Source organism: Sminthopsis crassicaudata, chromosome 1, assembly GCF_048593235.1.
Source record: "Sminthopsis crassicaudata isolate SCR6 chromosome 1, ASM4859323v1, whole genome shotgun sequence".
In the NCBI taxonomy this organism is placed as follows: Eukaryota; Metazoa; Chordata; class Mammalia; order Dasyuromorphia; family Dasyuridae; genus Sminthopsis; species Sminthopsis crassicaudata.
Window position 1 is genome coordinate 642,431,337 of NC_133617.1, and position 20,796 is coordinate 642,452,132.

Consider the following 20,796-nt stretch of genomic DNA (forward strand, 5'->3'; position numbering starts at 1 on the left):
TCAATAGAAAAAAAAGTATGCAAGATATCCTTCCATATCAGATAGAAATGTTTTGCCAGAGTATGTTAAGTCTTAAGTGTTTAAGACTAGATTCCAAATCAATGTAATCTAATAAATACTTATTAAGAGTCTTCTATGTTCCAAGCATAATTCTAAGAACTGGGAATATAATTAATAAAGAAAAATATAGTCCCTGCCCTTCTGCAGGGATACCAACTATGAAGCATTTTGCTCCTTTGATTTGAGAGGCAAGGCATTAGATGAAAAGTTGGATGAGATTAAAACTCAGATTTTCCTTGCCTCCAAGTCCAGGGCTATATTCATTATTCCTAGAAGAATTTCATGTAGTATAGACGAGCAATGTCATGTAGTTTCAATCTATTTTACATACCAGCAAAAAGTGCAGGATCTGAAATCCAAAGAATCAGGCTAAATATTAGCTCCATGCCTTACTATCTCTGTAAATTAAGTTAATTTCCATTCCCTCTCTGGACCTCAGTTTCCCTGTCAGTAAAACTATATGATTGGATGAATGATGTCTAGGATGGTTAGATTTCAGTTACTTTCATAAGGGGATATTTCATATGGCCAAACAGAAGCCACGTTATGGGTCTCAGAGTGAAAGACTCCAAAAATTTTAAAGGGACTGTAAGTTCAAAGACTATTCTGAATTTTTTCCCACAAAAAAAAAAAAAAAAAAAAAAGATTTTAAAAGGTTCTTTAATTAGAAAAAGGCTTGTAAAGGACAATATTTGTGAAAATGTCTGAAAGAAACAAAGACAACTTACATACTTTTATGTACTTTTATGTACATATATATATATATATATATATATATATATATATATATATATATATATATATATATATATATATATATATATATACATACACACACACACACACACACACACACACACACACACACACCTTCCCAGATTTAAGTTGTGACCACATAATAAAGGTCACATTTTCAAAGAACATACTTTTTACATGAACATATATATTTTGGCTGCTATTACAAAACTGGCATTTTTACAGGCAATATTGTAACTTGTTGAATACCTAAGCATATGTGTAAATTATGCCCAAATTCATTAACAAATGAACAAAAAGAGATGGTGTCTTTGTTCTCCCAATTTATTGCTGATCTCTCCTGTGTGTCCTCATTTACATTATATAAGTGATACCTAACTGAAGAATAGTTTGTGTATGTATATATGTGTATGTTCATATATATAAAATTTCTGTCAAATTTTGCTCTCACACTTAAAAAAACAACTGCACAAACTATTAATTATAGGGCAGCAACATACAGCTAAGAAATGTTCTCATTTGTGAGGGTTAAAAATTAAAAAACAAAACAAAACAAAACAAAAAAAAAAAACTTCCTGATTGTGTTTCTCGATAGTAGAGAAACCCTGTTTATTACTTCAATTTCTCCAAAACATCTGATGAAAACACATTAATTAGTTGGGATTTATATAGAGAGACTTGACAGCAATTTTATTTTTATTTGTACTGTGAGATCATTTGCTTACTACACTGTTTTCTAGAGGAAAAGTCATTTATTTAAATTAAGTAAACAATAAAATTTCAATTATTTTATTTTAATGTTATGTATTAAATATATATATACATGTATATATATATATACATGTATATATATATATATTATATATATATATATATATATATATATATATGTATTAAATTAACCATAATCCAATAAAAATGCTGCAGAACGTAATAGATTGCAAGGAAACCTGTTTTCAATAAGAGTGCAGTGCAAGAAGATCAAATCTAATAGCTATCAATAAAAGTCTCATGCTTTGGCTGAAAAGTAAGGGAAACATGGGTAAACATCAGTAGCATATTTGATAAAAAATGGATATTTTAATATATTGCAAACCCAATCAATATAATTGCTCTGTCCTGGTCAGATTGTATCTATTTTATATTGTTTCTTTCTAGTTGTCAAATTTTAGTAACAACATTGGCAAACTGAAATAAATCCAGAAAAGAGCAAGCAGTATACATTTAACAGTGCAAAGAACTGGGGGAATTTCTCTTCTGTAATAGAAAACTTTAAAAAGATATAGTGTATAGTAGGCTACCAAATGGAAGCCTTTATAGATTTATTTGCTTAACTTCAGAAGACATAATTATTATTAAATATATTTATAAAGAGCAAATTTTAGGTTAATGGAAGGGAAAACCTAATAATCTAAGCTGTTAAAAAGTTTAATATTAAAGATAGATACATATGCACACATAACACACATTTATGTAATATATTTAGTAAATATAATTTATGTTATCTATAAGGTAATAACAGATTTATTTGTGTATACAAATTATATATATATATATATTCATACACATACACATATACATGTATATATTTATATACATGCACACATATATGTAAAAGGAGGCTCATTACTAATTACTAATAATAAGAGAAATAAAAAGCAAAATAACCTTGGGTTTCTTTTCACACCAAACAAACTGATAAAGCTGAGATGTGTGCATATTGAAAGTGTTGTGGAAAAATAGCATGTTAGTGTCATGTTGATGAGGCTATGAATACATGTATTTTGGAAAACAATGTGGAGTTAGATAAAGTGATTAAAGTAATCATACTTCACCCAGAAATTTCCTCCACTACACTTATACTCCACAAAGAATATTGGCAAGAAGAAAGTTTCCATATACAACACAATATTTATAGAAACATTTTTTGTAATAACAAAGAAAATGGAAACAAAGCATATGCCTATTGATTAAGGAATGGCTAAGCAAATTATTCTATGTGATTGTAATATGATGTAAGAGTTGTATTATGTTGTAAGAAATGATCAATATGAGGAACATAAAAAAGTATGAAAAATTCTGCATGAACTGATGCAAAGTAAAACTTGACCATGTTAACACAATAGGAATCAGAAAAACAATGGTGATTTAAAAAAAACACATGGATGTTTCAAGGCTCAAGTGAAAAACTATAAAAAACACATACCTCAAAGGAAGAGAAATGAGAAGTAATTGTTTCCCTAGCTCTTTGCATAGACGGGAGGCCCATAGATTATTTATACCACATATTTTCAAACTTTTTTTTGCAGCATTAATCATTTATGCATGTTATTATTTTCTTTAAAAAATGTTGTTGCTATTGCTATTGAAATACTTTTATATGGCTTGACCATCTGGGAAATGTAATAAGAAAGTGCTGAGGAAAATTATAGTAATGTAAAAAATTCAAAAGTCTTTAGTATTCATGGAGCAAAGCCAAGATGGCAGAGAAAAATTACGTTTGAGTTATCCTGAATTCTTCTCCAAACAAATTTAAATAACACATTAAATAAATTGTGAAGTGGCAACATCCAAAAAAGGCCACAGTAAAACAATTTTACAGCTAAAACAACTTAAAAGTTGGCAGGAAAGGTTATTCTCACTGAATGTCATATAAGAGTGAGAATACAGCACATTTGATGGCAAACCCCACCCAAGCAAGCCAGCTGTAGACTCTGAAGGCAGCTGAATCACAAGCAGTGACTTCAGAGTTTTCAGTCCACAAATGATAAGGGTGTCAGACAATTGCTCAAGAGGTGATTACAGGGGTCCCTTTGCTCCCAGTCGGTATAGGACTCTGTTGTGTTGCACATACCCAAATCCGGATTAAAGTCCTGGGTCATAATCCCAGGGCAAAAAAAGAAAAGAAAAAAAAAAGTAGTACTAGCACAGCACAGTTTGTGGATGATAGGGAATATGGACATAAGGACATTGGTCATTTTCCAGAGTAGAAAGGAATGCTTGTAATCACACACCGACTAGAGCACAGGAAAGGAGAGTAGTAAACACACCTCTCCTTACATCATGTATCCTTGGAAAACCTGAAAACTTACAAACACCACTCCAGTCCACCTTGTCAACCTGAAATAAATCTGAAAACAATTGCACAAAAACTTGTAGCTTGTGACATTGTTCCCTCTATCCTGGAGGCACAGCTCTTCTTTAGCATAAAATTGAAAGCCAAGAAAGAGGCTAGAAAAATGAACAAATAATACCAAAGATAATATAACCATTGAAAATTATTATGATGACACGGAAAAAAAAATTCAGAAGACCACAAAGTGAAAACAAATATATCCTGAGCTTCAAAGAAGATTATTTCAAGTACAACTTCAAACTACTACTACTAATAATAAATGAAATGAGTGAAAAAAAATGTGAAATATTTTATTGGCAAAACAACTGACCTACAATAAATATCCAGTACAGATAGTTTTAGAATTACTTGAGAGCCATAATAAATAAAAAAAAAAAAGAGGTCAGACATCATGTTCAAAAAATTATAAAGGAAAACTACCCCAGCATATTACATCCAAAGGGTAAAATTGAAAAATGAAAGAATGTTTTGATCTGTTCTGAGATCTCCAAATGCAAACTTACAAAAATATTGTAACAAAATTCCAGAGCTTGCACATCAAGAAATGCTGTTAAGTTTCCAGAAAGAGAGCATTCAAATATTATGAATTCATAATCAAGATAACACAAGATTAGAAACCTTTACATTAAAGGATTGAAGGGCCTGGAATATGATATTTCAGATGGCAAACGAACTAGCATTATAAAGCAAATTACTGAACATAGTTGGGTCTAATTCTTCAGAGGAAAAAAACAGACATTCAATGAAATAGATTACTTTCAAGCATTCTTAATAAAAAAGACCAGAGTTGAATAGAAAAATTTAAATTTCAGATAGAAGAGTCAAGAGAAATATAAAATATAAACAGAAAAGAAAAATCATAAGAGATTCAATAAAATAAATTCTTTATATTCCTGCATAGGAAGATCATACTTGTAACTCTGGCAGACTTCATCTTTATCAGGGCAGTTACAAATACATAGACAGATAGATGACAGATAGAGAGTATAGGTGTGAGTTGAATTTAATGGGATAGAATATAAAAAAAATAAAATTTTGAAGTGATAAAGAGGAACATATTAGGATAATGAGGGAAAAAAGATACAAAATAAATCAAATTTTCTCACATAGAAAAGATTTAAAACCTTTTATCATGCAAAGCTGGTTGAATCTTTCATTGGAAATGAATTAAAGAGTGAAAAATATACATACTTACTTAAATATGGATGTATCTATGTAGACATGGGAAAATTAGAAAGAAAAGCGATACAAGAATGGTAAGAGGCTAGAAATCAGGAAGGATATATTGGGGGAAGCAGTAATCAGAAGCAAAACATGAGAATAAACAGAGTGAAAGGAGAGAAAGAAACTGAAAGAGAGAGAAAGAAAGAGAGATGCAAATTAATCATAACTGATAAAAATTTATAGCAAGTTTCTTTGACAAAGATTTTATTTCTCAAATAAATAAAGAATAGAGTCAAATTTATCTTCCTATTGGTCATTCCCTAACAAATGGCCAATAGATGTGAACAGACAGTTTTCAGTCAAAGAAATAAAAGCTATCTCCAGTCATATAAAAAGGCTTTAAATACCTATTGATTTGAGAAGTACAAAGTAAAACAACTCTGAGGTATTATCCCACACCTATCAAGTTGGTTCATATGACAGAAATATTGAATGAAAAATATTGTAGATGATGTAGGAAAATTGAGACACTATTTCACTGCTAGTGGAGCTATGAACTGAACTGATTCAACCATTTTGTAGATACTTCTGCCCATTCATCCCCTTCTTCCTACCTTTAGTTGAATTAGGCATTCAAACTTTTTAACTTTTTGCTAAAAGGTGACATGTTATGTTATAGTATTATATAGTGTTATGTTCCTTATTTCTTAGCTCCTCATTCTGACTTACCCATCCTAATTGCTTACTTCTCACAAGATAATTTAAAAAAAATAACCTTCACTAATAAAATCATACTAACATTCTGTCTCCAATGATATAGGGTTCTGTCTTGAATCTGATCACAAATGAAACACCTCTGTGTTGTTCACTACAGTCATACAGTTTGTATATGGAAAATGTTCCTGTTAGCATCTGTTTCCTCTTCTCCTTAAAAATTAAGTTTGTTCCCCCAACCAAAAATTAAACTTGAAATACAAAAATTAAAAGGAGAAATCAATAAAATTGAAAGTAAAAAAAAACTATTGAATTAATAAATAAAACCAAGAGTTGGTTTTATGAAAAAGCCAATAAAATAGATAAACCTTTGGTAAATTTGATCAAAAAAAAGAAAGAGGAAAATCAAATTGATAGTCTTACAAATGAAAAGGGGGACCTTTCCACCAATGAAGAGGAAATTAGAGAAATAATAAGGAGTTACTTTGCCCAACTTTATGCCAATAAATTTGATAACTTAAGTGAAATGGATGACTTCCTCCAAAAATATAGGCTCCCTAGATTAACAGAGGAGGAGATAAATTGCTTAAATAGTCCCATTTCAGAAAAAGAAATAGAACAAGCTATTAATCAACTCCCCAGGAAAAAATCCCCAGGGCCAGATGGATTCACATGTGAATTCTACCAAACATTTAAAGAACAATTAGCCCCAATGTTATATAAACTATTTGAAAAAATAGGGGATGAAGGAGTCCTACCAAACTCCTTTTATGACACAGACATGGTACTGATACCTAAACCAGGTAGATCGAAAACTGAGAAAGAAAATTATAGACCAATCTCCTTAATGAATATTGATGCCAAAATCTTAAATAAGATATTAGCAAAAAGACTTCAGAAAATCATCTCCAAGATAATACACTATGATCAAGTAGGATTTATTCCAGGAATGCAGGGCTGGTTTAATATTAGGAAAACTATTAATATAATTGACCATATTAATAATCAAATTAATAAGAACCATATGATCATCTCAATAGATGCAGAAAAAGCATTTGACAAAATCCAACATCCATTCCTACTAAAAACTCTTGAGAGTATAGGAATAAATGGACTATTCCTTAGAATAATCAGGAGCATATATTTAAGACCTTCAGTAAGCATAATATGCAATAGAAATAAACTGCAACCTTTCCCAGTAAGATCAGGAGTGAAACAAGGTTGCCCACTATCACCATTACTATTCAATATAGTACTAGAAATGCTAGCCTCGGCAATAAGAGCCGAGAAAGAGATTCAAGGAATTAAGAGTAGGAAATGAGGAAATTAAACTATCACTTTTTGCAGATGACATGATGGTATACTTAGAGAACCCCAAAGACTCTGCTAAAAAGCTGCTAGAAATAATTCAAAATTTCAGCAAAGTGGCAGGATACAAAATAAATCCACATAAATCCTCAGCATTTTTATATATCACTAACAAAATGCAACAGCAAGACATACAAAGAGAAATTCCATTCCAAACAAATGTTGAGAGTATAAAATATTTGGGAATCCATCTACCAAAGAAAAGTCAGGAATTATATGAGAAAAATTACAAAACACTTGCCACAAAAATAAAATCAGATTTAAATAATTGGAAAGACATTCAGTGCTCTTGGATAGGCCGAGCGAATATAATAAAGATGACAATACTCCCCAAACTAATCTATTTATTTAGTGCTATACCAATCAGACTCCCAAGAAACTATTTCAATGACCTAGAAAAAATAACAACAAAATTCATATGGAAGAATAAAAGGCCGAGAATTGCAAGGGAACTAATGAAAAAAAAAACTCAGAGGAAGGTGGTCTAAGTGTACCTGATCTAAAGCTATATTATATAGCAGCAGTCACCAAAACCATTTGGTATTGGCTAAGAAATAGACCGGTAGATCAGTGGAACAGATTAGATACAAAGGACAAAAAAGGGTACATCTATAGCAATCTAATCTTTGACAAACCCAAAGATTCCAACATTAGGGATAAAAATTCATTATTCGGAAAAAACTGTTGGGAAAACTGGAAATTAGTATGGCAGAAATTAGATATGGATCCACACTTAACACCATATACCAAGATAAGATCAAAATGGATCCATGATTTAGGCATAAAGAGGGAGATAATAAATAGATTAGAGGAACAGAGGATAATCTACCTCTCAGACTTGTGGAGGAGGAAGGAATTTATGACCAGAGGAGAACTAGAGATCATTATTGATCACAAAATAGAAGATTTTGATTACATCAAACTAAAAAGTTTCTGTACAAATAATACTAATGCAAAGAAGATTAGAAGGGAAGTAACAAATTGGGAAAATATTTTTAAAAACAAAGGTTCTGACAAAGGTCTCATTTCCAAAATATATAGAGAACTGACCATAACTTATAAGAAACCGAACCATTCTCCAATTGATAAATGGTCAAAGGATATGAACAGACAATTCTCAGAGGGAGAAATTGAAACTATATCCACTCACATGAAAGAGTGTTCCAAATCACTACTGATCAGAGAAATGCAAATTAAGACCACTCTGAGATACCACTACACACCTGTCAGATTGGCTAAGATGACAGGAACAAATAATGATAAATGTTGGAGGGGATGTGAGGAAATTGGGACACTAATACATTGCTGGTGGAGTTGCGAAAGAATCCAGCCATTCTGGAGAGCAATCTGGAATTATGCCCAAAAAGTTATCAAACTGTGCATACCCTTTGACCCAGCAGCGCTACTACTGGGATTATATCCCAAAGAAATACTAAAGAGCGGAAAGAGACATATATGTGCCAAAATGTTTGTGGCAGCTCTTTTTGTTGTAGCTAGAAACTGGAAGATGAATGGATGTCCATCAATTGGAGAATGGATGGGTAAATTGTGGTATATGAAGGTTATGGAATATTATTGCTCTGTAAGAAATGACCAGCAGGAGGAATACAGAGAGGCCTGGAGAGACTTAAATCAACTGATGCTGAGTGAAATGAGCAGAACCAGAAGATCACTGTACACTTCAACAACAATACTGTATGAGGATGTATTCTGATGGAAGTGGAAATCTTCAACATAAAGAAGATCCAACTCACTTCCAGTTGATCAATGATGGACAGAGGTAGCTACACCCAGAGAAGAAACACTGGGAAGTGAATGTAAATTGTTAGCACTAATATCTGTCTGCCCAGGTTGCATGTACCTTCGGAATCTAATGCTTATTGTGCAACAAGAAAATGATATTCACACACATGTATTGTATCTAGACTATATTGTAACACATGTAAAATGTATGGGATTGCCTGTCATCGGGGAGAGGGAATAGAGGGAGGGGGGGTAATTTGGAAAAATGAATAAAAAAAAAAAAATTAAGTTTGTTGAAGTTAAAACTGTATGCAGGTGCTTTTCAATTGAACTCATTCATAATACATTGTCTATAATAAGAAAATATTCTGCTAGGGAAGAAAAATGCTTATCCTATATGCTATATATATATATATGTGTGTGTGTGTGTGTAAATACATGTGCATACTATATCTGTAAGTATGACTCATGTGTATATCACTATGTATTTTTATATTTATATTTATAAGAATAATAAATTTTATTTGAATAAATTTTATATTTGAAGTAAATCTTGTATATAATGATTAAAGTTTTAGAAAAAGGGAAAAAGTTGGAAAATAATCCTATATCATATAAAATCTTGAGATAGACTAGTCAAGAGTTTTGTGAAATGAGGTTCTATAGATGAAAAGAAATGAACACAAAGAAATAAGTGGAGGGAGTGACCTTAGTAAGGAGAAAGGCCAGTTCTTCACTGTACCTTGGAGTAAAAGAAGAAAGAATGAAACATGATGTAATGAGGTTTTCAAATATAGAAGATAAAAATAGAGTCATAACAAATGATTTTTTCTCAGTAAGTTATAAGGCAAGGAAGTCATCTTTTAAGAAGAGAGAAAATAAGTAAATTAATTCATGGGTAAAATGACAAATGATTTTGCTGCTTAAATAAGGACTCATTTGAGATTAGCTCAATTGATTAATAATATAATAGAAAGCATTTTATGCCCTATTATGTCCTAGGCATGTAACTTCACACCTGTAGGAGACCCAGTGAGCACAATTAAGTTATTTACTCCAGCACTGTTCTGTACTATGAAAGAGCATCAAAGTCAAGAGGGCAATGACAGGATTAGGATTTGACAAAGCATGGATGACAAATACAACATGGAGGCAAATGATTCTAGGATATTAAAGAGCAACATATAGTTCACCTAGTAATCTAAAGTGATAGTCTGACAGATCACTGAGGGACAGAATGATAATAGCATAATAAGAGTAAAGAAAATATAATGAAATGAATAAAGCACAAGAAGAGATGAAAAGATAGAAACATATACTCAGAAACATTTCAGAATTCTTGATGAAAGATCAACACATTTAGGTGAAAGTAAGATTAAAGACTTCTATTAGTAAATGAAATGAGATTAGGTTATAGGTCTTGAAAACTGAGAACATGGATGATTTTGTAGGTAAAGGTGTTTGAGGGATATTTACACATATATTGAAGATACTGAAGTTCCAAAATGTAAGGTCAAAATGTGTAGTATTGAAAAAGGAAAAGAATGTTAACCAGTTTCTGAATTCCTTGAAGAAGGAAGAAGTATTAAAGTAGAATTGTTATAAGATGAAGACTAGGAAAGAGAGTGAGTCTCACACATACATGCACACAAAAAGAATCAGAGACAAACATACAGATGGATGGACAGAGACAGACCGACAAAAACAGAAAAGAAGAAAGAGAAGAAGAAAAGAAGAACAACAATGAGAAACATTGAGATATAGAGAGACAGGGAAATGGAGTGAATCTTAAAGAAGTAAAGATTGCTAAGTAATTGCTTCAGAGGGAACATCTGGGAATGACAATATTGCCTACTCCAATTTATTTGTTGGTGAGCATGGGAAAAAATAAATCCAGGACTGGAGAGAGTAAAAAAAAGATTTAGTATCATCTCAATGGCATTATCTCAATTCTTCATGTGCACAAAAATGGAAAGACAAAAAGAATAAAATATTTAGAATTGAGAGATGATTATGAATAATCAAATGAAGTTACATAGATCATAAAGGAAGGGGAGTACAATGTTTAAAGTGGATGAAAATGAGACAATAGAGACTGGAAATTGTCAGCAGAAAAGACATATGATTCAGTCAATTGATTCTCTATTATAAGAATTTGAAATGTTTTAACATTAGGAGTAATATATGATAATAATAAATATATGATTCTATATTAGATGCTAGGGGAATCTTTAAAAAAACATTAATTTATTATGGAAACTCTAAAAATATTCAAAGAAACTCTTTAAAATGATCAAAATTTCATATTTAAAACCTAGAACGAGTATTATCTGAAATGTAGAAATCCTGAAATCTTTCCCAATAAATACAGAGGTTAAATATATGTATTCTTCCAACAATTCCTTAAAAGCTATAATTTCATGAAATCTGACCAGGCCCGCACAACACCAGCAGTTATTCACTATTGACCCAGTGCAGTCACTGCTACCTGTAGAGGAAGATTGGACAATGTCCCCTTTGCCCTAAAAGCAGACCTCTACTTTTTAAAAAGAGCAAAAAAAGCAAAAAGAACTCTGATAGTTTTTATGGTGAAAGAAAAGAACAGATTTCATATTCTGAGGTTACCAAAGCAGATTGTTTCCAGATGAGGCCCAAAAGGGTGATATATATTTGGTTCCCATCTCATAAAACTCTCTTAGAAGAAATTAAAAGGGATCTTAAAAGAGTGTTATTAGAAAAATGGAGAAAGGGAATAAGAACTTTTCAATAGGGTTTGGAAAAGGAAACACAGAAATAATCTGAAGAAAATTCCTTACAAAATAGATTTAGTGAAATGGAAAAAGCATATAACTTTTTACAAAATAGATTTGACAAAATGGAAAAATAAAACAACTCCCTGCAAAACAGAATTTGTGAAATGGGAAAAAACCCATAGAATAAACTCATTTAAAAATTAAATTGGCCAAATACAAAAAGAACTAAAAAATGTAACTGAAGAAAATAATTAACTAAAAATCAGAACTGAATAAATAAAAATGAATGACTCAATGAGACATCAAGAATCAGACAAATAAAACCAAAAAGAAAAAAAAAATGTAAAATACCCCCTTGGAAAAACAACTGACTTGGACAATAGATCTAGGAGAGACAATCTAAGGATTATTAGATTTCCTGAAAACCAGAATGAAAAAAAAACAAACAAACAAAAAAAAAACACAAAGCTTAAGTATAATCTTTCAGGAAATCATCAAGGAAAACTTGATATCTTAGAATCAGAAGGTAAATAGCCATTGAAAGAATTCACAAATCACCCCCTGAAGGAGACCCCAAAATTAAAACTCCAAGGAATATCATAGCTAAATTAAAGAACTATTAGACCAAGAAAAAATATTGCAGATAGCCATAAGAAACAGTTAAAATAACGAAGAGCCACAATCAGGATTACCCAGGATGTAGCAGCATAAACCTTAAGGAATCAAAGGGCCTGAAAACTGATATTCCAAAAAGCAAAGGAAAGTGAAATGTAGCCACAAATAAACTCTATAGCTGAGTTGAGTATTTTCTTTCAGGAAAGAAGATGGAGAGGGAGCGATACAGCTAAATTTCATTTATTTCTGATGAAAAGACAAGAGCAGAACAAAAAAATTTGACCTCCAGATATAGAACTCAAGAGAACCATGAAAAAGGTAAATAGGAAAGAACCCTTGAGAACTATACCTCTGTTATAGATATACATAGAAAGTGCATGTATAATTTAATTGTACTGTCATAACATAAAAAACAAACTAGAGGTGGAAAGAGGATTTTATTAGGAAAAAAAGGGAAATGGAGGTAAAATGAAGAAAATTATATCTAATGGAGAGGAAAAGAAGACCTATTATAAATGAAGGGTAAAAGGGAGGGGGATGAACCTTGTATGAATCTTATATTCATCAGATTTGGCTCAAAGAGAAAATATTAAACATATTTGGTTTCAAAGAGAAACTTGTCTCAACTTATAGGGAAGCAGAAGGGGAAAGGAAAGGGGAGATTAATAGAAGAGTGAACAGAAGTAGTAGGGGGAAGGTATAAGAAAGGGAGAGGGACTATTAAGAGGAGAGGCTGCTTGAGGGTAGTGGTGATTCAGAAGTAAAATACTGGGGAGGAGGGAAAGGGAGACAGGAAAGAGAAAAGCATAATTTGGGGTAAATAAGATGGCAGGAATACAGAATTAGTCATTTTAACTGTGAATGGGAATGGGGCAAATTCTCCCATAAAATGAAAGTAGATAGGAGACTGGATTGAAAGCCACTATTCTAAAATATGTTGCTTACAAGAAATACATTTAAAGAACATTGATACATACAGAGCAAAGTTAAAAGGCTAGAACAGAATCTATTATGCTTCAGATGAAATAAAACACACAGGGGTAGCAATCCTGATCACAGATCAAGTAAAATCAAAGAGAAATCTAATTAAAAGAGATAAGAAAGGAAACTATATATTGCTATAGGGAAATAATGAAGTAATATCACTATTAAATATATATGCATCAAGTGGTATAGTATCTAAATTCCTAAAGGAGAAGTTGAGAGTTGCAAGAAGAAATAGACAGCAAACTTACTATATTGGGGGATCTCAACCTTGCTCTCTCAGAATTAGATAATTTGAACCACAAAATAAATAAGAAAAAAGTTAAGGAGGTAAATAGAAATGTTAAGTGTGATAGATATTTAGAAAAAAATGAATGGAGGCATAAAGGAATACAGTTTTTGTTTTTTTTTCTCAGCAGTTCATGGAACCTATACAAAAATTGACCACATATGAGGGGACAAAGATCTCAAAATTGAATGCAGAAAGGCAGAAATAGTAAATGCATTTTTTTCAGATCATGATGTAATAAAAATTATTCAATAAAAGGCCAGGGGAAAATAGACCAAAAAATAATTGGAAACTAAATAATCTCATCCTAAAGAATGAAAGGGTGAAACAGCAAGTCATAGAGACAATCAATAATTTCATCTAAGAGAAAGACAATAATGAGATAATATACCATAATTTGTGGGATGGAGCCAAATTGGTAATATGGGGAAATTTTATATCTCTAGATGATTACTTGCATAAAATAGAGAAAAAGAAGATCAACAAATTGGGCTTACAACTAAAAAAACAAACAAACAAACAAATTAAATACCAAATTTGAAATTATAAAAATAAAAGGGGAAATTAATAAAATTGAAAATTAGAAAATTAATGAATTTACAAATAAAACTAAGGGTTGGTTTTATGAAAAAAATTACAAAATAGATAAGCTTTTAGTTAATTTGATAAGATAAATGAAACAGGAAAGTTAAATTGTTAGTTTCAAAAATGAAAAGGAAAAACTTTCCACCAATGAAGAGGGAATTAGAGCACTAATTAGTAGTTATTTTGCCCAACATTATGTCAATGAATTTGATAACCTAAGTGTAAGTGAAATGGAGGAATACTTACAAAAATATGAATTGTTCAGATTAACAGAAGAGAAAATAAATTATTTAAATAGTCCTGTTTCAGAAAAAGAAATAGAACAAGCTATTAGTCAATTCCCTAATTAAAAAAAAAAAAAAATTCTAAGGCCAGATGGATTTATATGTGAATTCTACCAAAAATGTAAACAATTAACTCCAATACTATACAAACTATTTGAAAAAAAATAGAGAAAGAAGGAGTCCTATCAAATTTCTTTTATGATACAGACATGGTACTGATACCTAAACAAGAGAGGATGAAAACACAGAAAAATAATTATAAATTATAGATCATTTTCTCTAATAAATACTGATACAAAAATCTTAAGTAAAATATTAGCAAAGAGATTACAGGATAAGTCACCGTGACAAAGTAAGATTTATACCACAAATGCAGGACTGGTTCAATATTAGAAAAATATTAGCATAATTAACTATATCAATAACCAAACTAACAAAAATCACAATATTTTGTTAATAGATGCAAAAAAAAGTAACTGATAAAATCCTACACCCATTCCTATTAAAAACACTAGAGTATAGGAATAAATGGACTTTTCCTTAAAAGGATCAGTAGCATCTATTTAAAACCATCAGCAAGCAAAAGATGTAATGGGAACAAACTAGAACCATTCCTAATAAGATTAAAGGTAAAACAAGGTTGCCCATTATCACCATTATTATTCAATATTATATTAGAATTGTTAGTTTTACTAATAAGAGAAAAAAAATAAGATAAAGGAAATAGAGTAGGTAATGAGGAAACCATATTGTTACTCTTTACAGATTATATGACGGCATACATAGAGAACTATAAAGAATCAATTTAAAAATTACCAGAAACAATCTGCACCTTTAGCAAAGTTGCAGGATAAAGGAAATTCATGAAAATTATCAGCTTTTTAATATATTACCAACAAAGTCCAGCAGCAAGAGATACAAAGAGAAATTCCATTTAAAATAACCATTGATATGGTAAAATATGTTAAAATCTACCTGCCAAGGCAATCAGGAACTATATGAGCACAACTACAAAATATTTTCTCCACAAATAAAGTCAGATCTAAATAATTGGAAATATAACAAGTTTTCTTAGATAGGCTAAGTGAATATTTAAAAAATGATAATACTATCCTAATTAATCTACTTATTTAGTGTTTTACCAGTCAAAATCCCAAGAAATTGTTTTATTATATTCTAGAAAATATAATAACAAAGTTAATCTAGAAGAATAAAAGGTCAAAAATTTCAAGGAATTTAATGAAAAATGCCAATGAAAGTGACCTAGCTGTGCCAGACTGAAAACTATTTTATAAAGTAGTGGTCATCAAAACCATTTGGTACTGGCCAAGATATAGAGTAGTTGATCAGTGTAATAGGTTAGGGTCACAGGGCAAAATAGTCAATGACTATAGTAATCTTGTGTTTGACAAACCCAAAGACCTCAGCTTTGGGGATAAGAATTCAGTTCTTGTCCAAAAAAAACTGCTGGGAAATTGGAAGCTAGTATGGCAGAAACTAGGCATTGACCCACACTGAACACCATGTACCAAGACAAGATCAAAATAAGTTCATGATTTAGACATAAAAAGTGGTATTATCAACAAATTAGAAACAGATAGATGCACTCAGATCTGAAGAGGAGAAAGGAATTTGTGACCAAAGAAGAATTGAAGATCATTACTGATCACAAAATAGATAATTTTGATTATATTAAGTGAAAAAGGTTTTTGTACAAGCAAAACTTATGTAGACAAGATTAGAAAGGAAGCAATACACTGGGAAAACATTTTTTTTTAACATTCATGAATTCTGATAGACATCATTTCTAAAATATATAGAGAATTGGATCAAATTTATAATTTTTCAAGACATTCTCCAATTGCTAAATGGTCAAAGGATATGAACAGACAATTTTCAGATGAAGAAATGAAAACCATTTCTAGTTATATGAAAAGGTACTCTAAATTATTATTGATCAGAGAAATGCAAATTAAGACAATTCTGAAATATCACTACCTACCTCTCAGATTGGCTAGTATGACAGGAAAAGATAATGCTGAATGTTGAAGGGAATGTGAAAAAACTGGGACACTAATACATTGTTGATGGAGTTGTGAACTGATTCAACCATTCTGGAGAGCAATTTGGAACTGTACTCAAAAAGCTATCAAACTGTACATAGCCTTTCACCCAGCTGTATTTCTTCTGGGCTTATATCCCAAAGAAATCTTAAAGAGGGAAAGGGATACACATGTCCAAAAATATTTATGGCAGCCCTTTTTGTGGTGGCAAAAAACTGTAAATTGAATGGATGTCTATGAGTTGGAGAATGGTAAATTGTGGCATATGAATGTAATGGAATATTATTGTTCTATAAGAAAACAATCAGAAAGATGATTTCAGAGAGGCCTGGAGAGACTTACATGAACTGATGTTAAGTGAAATGAGCAGAACCAGGACAACATTGTACATAGCAATAACAATATTATATGATAATCAATCCTGATGGACATGGCTCTCTTCAAAAATGAGATGATTCAAAGCAGTTCCAATGATTATGTGATGATGTGAGCCATCTACACCCAGAGAGAGAGAACTTTGGGAACTGAGTATGGTTCACAACATAGCATTTTTACTCTTTTTGTTGTTGTTTGTTGGCATTTTATTTTCTTTCTTATTTTTTTTCTGTTTAATTTGATTTTTTTGTGTGTGCAACAAGATAATTGTATAAATATGTATGGATATATCGGATTTAACATACATTTCTCTCATGCTTAACATATATTGTACTACTTGCTCATCTAGGGGAGAAGGACAGGGAAGAGAGGGGAAATTGGAAAACAAGATTTTTCTGGATATCCATTCACTAATATTTTCCTAAGCAATAGCACTTTCTTTAATCAATGTACTTTTTAAAATAATCTTTGAAAGTCTGTTGCTCTCAAAAGACTTTCTCAATATAAGCAAAGAAAATATTTGAAAAGCATTCTGTTGTCTGTGAAAAACATTTTAACCATCATATAAGAGTTATAAAACATTTTTCAAAAATTTGGATAGTAAATGGAAGATCTAGAAGTGTCTTTATAGATTCTGAGCATTATAAGAGAAATTATAAGAGACTTCAGGCATCATCCTGCTCTTGAACAGGAATTATTCCCTTCCATAAGAGTTTATATATGTGTATGTGTACATATATGCATTTATGGGTGTGTGAACAGAGAGAGAAGAGACAGAGAGTGACAGAAAACAGAAACAGAGAGAAAAAAGAGACAATGACAGAGAGAGAGGAGGGAGAGACATATGGGGAGAGGGAGAAGGAGAAAGAGAGACAGACATACAGAGACAGAGACAGAGAGGGGGGAGATTCTTCTAAACATTTCCTCACTAAAGTGATCATAAGACTCTATTTAAATCACTCCACGGACTGGTGAATTTACTAGTTAGAAGAAAGACCTTTTGATTCCAATAATTCTGATGATCAAAAAAAAGTATTGCTTTATAGCTGAGTGAATATTGGTCAGTGTAGACTAGTAATAAATAAGCTATACACTGCATAATAAGGCAATTTTTAGTGGTGTTCTGTCATTTTTTTTTTTTTTTTAAGTTTAGTTTACTCTGACTTTATGACCCCATGTTTTCATGGGGGAAAGATAATGGAAGAGGGGGTCTTGGCAAAGTTACTGCCATAGTTGGCCATTTCCATCTCAAGCTCATTTTTACAAATGAGTAAGAAAGGCAAACTAGTTGTGTGTCCAGTGTCATATAGTAAGTGATTGTCTGAGCCTGGAATTGCACTCATGAAAACGAGTTTTTCTGATTCTAAGACCTGTCTTTTACCTATATAGAGAATGAGGGGCAGCTAGATGGCACACTGGGTAGAGTACTGGCCTTGAAGACAGAAGAACCTGAATTCAAATCTAGCCTCCGACATTTGATCCTTGTATGATCCTGGGCAAGTCACTAAACCCCAACTGCTTCAGCAAAGGAAAAAAAAAAACAACAAACAAACAAAAAAAAAATTAGAGAGAGAATTGGGTTCAATTCTCAGATCACTTAATTTCTGAGTTGCCCATAAACTACAGGCAAATTTACCATTTTTTTTCTTAGATTACCTCATTAGGAGGTCAATACACCAATCAACCTATAATCATAGGTCTTCCCCCTACCTTTATTTCCTCTTCGTCTTACCCTTATCTTTCTTCTCATTCCCCAGCTTTATAATGTGGTAGTTTCTGCTGGGCTTACAGTCAGAATAACTGTGTCTACTATACATCTTATTTTCTGTGGTTATTAATATCCAAAATGTACATAGTTAAAGTACTGAAAAACTTAGAGACAGGGAAACTGATATCTCCTGGAAATTTTACAATAATGGTTCAATAGCCCTTCTGATGTTCTTTATTAATTCACTAGAATATTTTGAAATAATTTAAATCATGTTTTTTAGAAACAAATACATAATTGCCAACACCTAAAAGTGCCTACTGGTTGATTCAATCCTATCAAACAGTTAATTTCAATTAAGTTTAATTGGAAAAATACAATTACAAACATGTCTTAAAAAGAAAATCAAGAGTTTATTCAGAAAATATATATTTATTAACTTATAAATGTTATATGTCTGAGGGTATCTCTATCTCTGCACACACACGTATAAAAGCTATGTGGGTGTATTAAGTCATGTTCATTATTGCATTTTATACATTTATACAAAACAAATCCTAAAGTGTTATTAAAATGTTAACTTTGAACTTTTTGAAAATGTTGAAAAATGAAGTTACATTAAAAAATAACTTTTAGGGGGAGCCAAGATGGCGGAGAAGAAACACACGACTCAGTGAACGTCCTCACTCCCTCACAACCAATTAGATAAATTAAGTCTCAGAATTAGCTCAGGACTGATAGATACCACAAGGACTGGAAGCACGACTTACCAGCTGAAGAGAATCTGGAGTTTCAAAAGAGAAGGTCAGTTCTCAGGGGAGGAAGAAGAGAGACCAGCACAGACGGTGGGGTAGTGGCACACTGCGCCCATTGCGCTGGGAAGGGCTCTGGGATCAGAGAAGCCACTGAGGTAAAGGAATCTGGCACAGGCTGTTAGCTCTTCTCTGCTAATTATTTAGCAGTTCAGAAGAGAAAGCCAAAATATTTTAAAACTCAGATTAGATTTTCCCCGGATCCTGGAGGTGACTCAGCAGACTCGGCACCAGGGGGTGTGGCCTCAGCTACCTCCTGAGAATAGTTAAGAGATTGACAAGTGGGTGGATACGGCCCAAGGCAACACACACTGCCTAGCTTAGCTGGAGGGAGTGGAACTCAGCTCCAGGAAGTCCCAGAGAAGCGGAACCTTTGAACTAGGGACCGCGGTTTCTGGCAGACACTTCCAGTTTGAGCACAGGGGCTTCTCACATCACCTGCTGCAGACATCCACTCCCCACCCGGACACATAGGCTGGGCTTCGTGCTGTCTTCACTATTCTACGCCCTTGAAGCACAGTAGTGCTAGTCACCTCTGAGGCACTTCCAGGGAGGGGGTGGGGAACTCTCTCCCAGAGCTCTATCTTAGCTCAGGCTCAGGAGCCACTGCATCCATCCGGTCTGGGAGGAAGCTGGTAAAGAAGTAAATAATTTCCTACCCCAGGGAAAGACCCCAAAAGATTTTTTTAAATATGAGCAAAAAAGCTAGAAAAACCATAGATTCCTTCTATACAGAGAAAGAGCGGGTATCCAACCCCGAGGAAGTTAACAGCAGAGAGACAGCAGATAACAACCTAAAGGGGAACGATTCCTGCCCCCCATCACATAACTCTCTCCTAGAAGAAACTCTTAAAAAATTAAGGGAGATGGAAGAAAAATGGGGAAAGGAAAGGGAAGCTATGATAGAGAATAACAACGTCCTGAAATTGGAGTTGGAAAAAATAAAGAATTCACAGGAGATGCAGGGAAACAAAATTTATGAATTAGAAAAGGTTAAAAAAACACAGGAAAGTAGGATTTCTGAATTGGAAAAGATAAAAAAGTCTCAAGAAAATAGAATTTCTGAATTGGAAAAAGAAAATAATTCTCAAAAAAAAAGAATTAGGGAAATGGAAAAAAATTCAATAGAGCAAAATAATTCATTTAAAAACGAAATTGGGCATTTACAAAAAGAACTAAAAACTGTGAAAGAAGAAAATAACTCCTTAAAAGTCAGGATGGAACAAATACAAATGAATGATTCACAGACAACACAAGAATCAGTCAAACAAAACAAAAAAAGTGAGAAGCTGGAGAACAACGTCAAATACTTACTGGGAAAATCTATAGACCTGGAAAATAGATCTAGGAGAGATAATCTGCGGATTATTGGACTTCCAGAAAACTA